Source organism: Echinops telfairi, unplaced genomic scaffold (assembly GCF_000313985.2).
Source record: "Echinops telfairi isolate 266 unplaced genomic scaffold, ASM31398v2 ScPeMD7_5;HRSCAF=22, whole genome shotgun sequence".
Classification (NCBI taxonomy): domain Eukaryota; kingdom Metazoa; phylum Chordata; class Mammalia; order Afrosoricida; family Tenrecidae; genus Echinops; species Echinops telfairi.
The window spans coordinates 30,558,884-30,563,890 of NW_022103901.1; positions in this window are offsets into that span (position 1 = coordinate 30,558,884).

Below are 5,007 nucleotides of genomic sequence, written 5' to 3' on the forward strand. Positions count from 1 at the left end.
TGAGAAACGATGTACAAATGTGCTTTACACAATTGATGTGTGTATGGATTGGGATAACAGTTGTATGAGCCCCTAATAAAATGTTAAAAAAAAAAAAAGAGGACATTTCAGGATCTCTCCTGGCATCCATTTTGGTCTTTTCTTTCTTTCCTGCCTTGTGATCACCTCTTGGTTTCTTGTGTATGACATCCTTGGTAGCTTCCCACAACTGATCAAGTCTTCTGTCCTTAGTGTACCGTGAGTCAAATCAATTCTCAAGATGCTTTACAAATCAGATGGGAGAGACTCGAGGTTGTACTTTGGTGCTCGTGGACTGGTTTAATCTTTTCAGCTTCAACTTGACGTACAGTTGAGCAGTCGGTGGTCAGGTCCACAGTCCGTGCCTGTCCTTGTTCTGATGATACTGAGCTGCTCCATGGTCTCTTTCCCCAGATGTAGTCTATTGGGATCCTATGGGTTCCTATGTTTTTTGAGTGCCCTCCACTCAGAGGGACTCATCTTTCAGCACTATATCAGACAATGTTCCTCTGCTGTTCATAAGGTGGTTGGTTGGTTGGTTGGTTGGTTGGTTGGTTGGTTGGTTGGTTGGTTTTAAAAGAAGTAGAACACCAGGTCCCTCTTCCTACTCTTAGTCTGGAAGCTCCTTTGAAACCTGCCCACTGAAGGTGACCGTGCTGGTATTTGAAACAGCCCAAGCATAGATAGCTTCCAGCACCAACGCAACCTGCAAGCCACCATGCCAGGATGAGCTGACAGACAGGAAGCACTATGTCTGAGGGAGGTGACAAGGAAGGCCAGGTGGGGACAGCAGTGAGGGGAGGTTAAGGCGGGGTTGGGGGAGGTGAGTGGGGGAGACAGAAAGAGGGTCCAACCTGGCTTCACAGACCAATGATCCCGCCTCTGAGGCAGAGTGGGGGACAGGGGAGGGGGCCCTCTTTATCCCCTTCACAGACTAGCTTTTTATTTGTGTTGATCTTTGATCCCAGCTGGTCTTCCCACCCTGCCTGGGAGCTCTGTAAAGCCAGGGAGCAGCTGAGCCTGGGCTTCAACTGTGGTTTCCCACGGGGCACCCAGGAGTGTTTGCTGAGTGACTGTGTGTGTGTGTGTGTGTGTGCCCCAGCACAAGTCTGAGGGGGTTTGTGGGGTGGGGCCTCCTCTCCCCAGGGTGGGCATCCCAAGCCAGGGCTTCCGCAGGCAGCAGGGCAGATACCTAAGTGCCACCCCACTCTGCAAAGTGACGAAGGAGGGCCCAAGGGATTCTCCCGCCCTCCGTGGAGAACAGCTGGGGCAAATTTCACACGCATGGAGCCTCCAGGAAGTCCCTCCTCCGAACCAAGCCCTTAAGGCCCGGATTCCGGAGCAGCCAAGGGGGTCTGGGGGGAGGCATGAGCTGCTAGGGCTGGCCCAGCGTTTCTTCCACTCCCAATACTGGGGTTTCCTCCAGGGAAGGGCCCTGGTAAAGCACACACACACACTCCCTTCCACCACTCCGGTTACTCTGGGAGAGGGCAGGAGCCCCCGGCAGAGAGCTGGCGATGGACACAGGCCTATTCAGTGCCAGCAGCTGGGGTTTTCGGGTTTCTCTCCGGTCACGATGGGAACCCAGCATTGCCCCTTCTGGCGAGTGACCTAGGCAGTGTCCGGCCTCCCTGACCTTCACTTTCCTTGTTTAGATGAAGGCGCCCCCATCCATCTGGGGGCTTCCTCTGGCACAAGGCTGGGCTGAAATGCAAAGGCCTCCCTGGTCTCACACAGGAAGCCTGCTGGACTTCTGGGACCCCAGGCTTGTTCCACGAGCTCAGCAGGGCCTAAGAGACGCCAGTGGGGCTGGGCAGGGCTGGAGAGCTGACTGAAGCCCAGTGTCTTCAGTAGGCCACTAAAAAAGACTTTCCTTGGGAGGCCTGGGGGGAGATGGGCAGGGCTCCCTTGACTTGGCGGTGGCCACTCTGGACAGCCAAGAGACACTACAGGACCAAGGGACCAAGTGGCCACCAACCTGAGCCCTGGGAGCAAGAGAAGCTGTGTGCCAACAAGTTGGCTCCACCCCAGGCCGACCTCACCTGGCCCTGCCATTCCTCTCCTCCTGCCAGCAGCCGCCAGTCCTTTGAAGCCCAGAGCAGCTTGTAAATGTCAGTTTGGAGATGAAACATGATAAAACATGAAACCAGGACTTAAACCAGAGATAATCTCCAGGGTTTTTACAAGCAACACGTCTGGAAACAGAAGCTGGGAGCCGTGAAGGTGGAGGCTGCCTGAGCCTGGGGCTTTGAGACCTGGGGGCAAGGGGTTTGGACAGAAGCAGCCTACCTACCAGCAGGTAGCCGCCAGGCCCCTCCCCTTATCCCTTTCCAACTGTTGTCCTTGTATTCTGGCCCTATAAACTCATTTACCTAAGCCCAAGTCAGGATGGAGCGCGGGTGGTCCCCGGGTCTCTGCAACCCCTCAAACCACAGACTGCCCCTGGGACTCACACAAGGCCCCAGTGTCTTGCAGCTGTGCACCCTGCAAAGGCAGAGAACAGGCGATGCGCTGGGTTGTGCTGTCAGTGTGTGCGGGCCCCACAGTCCAGGGGGTGCACTTGCAATGAGACTCAGGGCCCTGGCTTGGGCCAGCTCAGCGAGCTGGGGTGGGTGGGACCTGCAGGGAGGGGTGAGCAGGACACACAAGTGGCTGTGGAGGAGCCACCAGGAAAGACTTCTAGAGAGATTCTGGCACTGGAGAGGGGCATGAGGAAGGCAAATCAGAGCCCAGGAAGGCAGCATCTCAAAGATGCTCCTGGAATGGAGTTCGGGTGTGTGCATGTGCATGTGCAGGGGTGCAGGTAACCATGATAAATAGCGGTGCTGCCACTGGTGGAAGAGAACGCCAGGCTTGGGGTCAGCTGAGGCTAAAGAGTGTGGGTCCGTGTGAATTACTCAGTGCGGCCAGTTAGCGCCACGGGGAGAAGAGGTGCCAGCAGGTTCAGGTACAGGTGCAGCAAGCCCAATGCCCTGCAGTGGGCTATCCCACGTCTGCCCCTCACCCCAGCCCAGCCTTGCTCCAGCGGATCCAGGGCTCAAAACCTTTCCCTACAACCAGTCGCTGTCACAAAACAGCAAAGATGATGTCACACAGACACACACGCACGTCCCTGATTGTTGAGGAGGCGGGGACGGGGACCGGGGCGCATCCAGGCAGGATTCTCTCCGGAGCTGCCATTGCGCCCCTGGCGACGCCTCTGGAAACTGCAGGGCGGCGCGCACGCGCTGCGCCGTGAGACCCGCCGGGCCCAGTCCGCGGCGAGCGCGGGGCGAGCGCGCTCTCTGCTGGCGATCCCAGCGCACGCCGTCGTGCCCCCTTCCTCGAGAGGCGGTCTTGAGGGCGCGGGACTCGGACTGGGTGCTCACGACGGGCCTCCTACCAGGCTGGCGAGGGAGCGCAGTGCATGGTGATGGCCTCGACCTGGCTGGGCGGTGCCCTTCGCGGACCCCTTGGGTGGCCCGTCCCTCCTGGCCGCCCCGCCCACGCAGATAGTGGGCGGGTTCCTGAGACCTGCCCACGAGACGCACCCCCATCGAGCTCACGGTTCCCACTCGTGACTAGGGAGAGGGAAATCCAGCCATAAATGCAAATGTTTATGCACGATGCCCTGCACTGGGCCAGTCGGGGTCCAGTGCGACCCTGACAAGGGTCTTTTTCATCACCCACCTTCCCCGGACCCTGCCAGGCCAGCCAGCCTCTTGACCCCAACACTTGGCTCCTGTTCCTGTGTTGTGCCTGGAGGCTCTACTTGGCCAGGAAGTGGGGACACAGGGAGGGGTGGGGGGAGGAGGGGACTGGACCTCAAAAGAGTCTTTTGTTTGTCAACATCTGCTGTGTTGTGTGTGGTGTAACCCGGCAGGAGGGGCCTGCCAATGCTAGACTCTGGTGTAAACCCCTTAGGAACTGGAAACCATCACTCATTCCAAGAAGGCTTTGATTATGCAGGGGGCCTGGTGTGTGTGCGTGGGGGGGGGGGTGTCTGTTAACCCAGCTCTCCCCACCCCTGGGAGCACACTGCTTGCCATCAACACTGGCCTCCCTGGCCCACCCCTACCCCCCATAAATGTGGATGTGCAAATGAGTGGAGACATCTGGTGCTGCTGTTCCACCCCCAGTACCCGCCTAGCTGACCCACTGGGCCCCCACAGAAAGAGTCCTTTAGCTCACCCTGCTGTGGGTCCAAGGCCAAGGAATGGGCCCCACGAGCTTATTAAACCTGGACACCTGGCCTTGTCTGCGAGAGGAGGCACCTACTCTTGAGAGGCACTGAGTGTCCACTTGTTGGCCCAACACGTGGAGCTGCTATTGAGAGTGGAGAGAGACTGGCCTCAGGCTAGCTGCTCAGACAGCTGATCCCTGCCCATGAAACCTCTTGCAACCTGCCTGGCTGCCCCAACTTGTCAGATGCCCCCTTGAGTCCATTCTGTCTCATGGAGGCTCCCATGTGTTACAGAGTAAAACTGTCCTATAAGACTGTCGTGCAATAGGTGTTGGACTGCTAACGGTAAGGTCCAAACCCACCAGGTGCTCCTGTTAGTTTTCTGGGATGGTTGGCCTCGGTTCTTGCTTCTTCACGCTGGAAGAATTCACGTGGCAGAAGCACGTTTGTAAATCCAAGTCACTTTTATGAGGGAAAGGTAAGCTTCGGGTAGTACAATCTCAGATGGTACATGCTCTCTGGAGATATCTGGAAAGCAAGCTTACAAGCCGCATGGTGGGGGGTGGCGTGGGGGGCTGGCATGGGAGAGTTTGCCACTGAGAATGGCCGCTTTAGAGGAGTGCGGAAAACCCACCTGGAAAAGACGATGCTACAGAATCAGAGGAGGAGTGCCGGAACTGAAAAGGAGCCAGGGCGTGCCTGTGCACACCTGCGCACACCAGGGACCCCGCCCTCTGATGTGAAAGAGAGTACAGTGAACCCTCGCCACTTCGCGCTTCGACTTCCGCGGCTTCACTCTATCGCGGTTTTTGCGTAACAGCGCATGC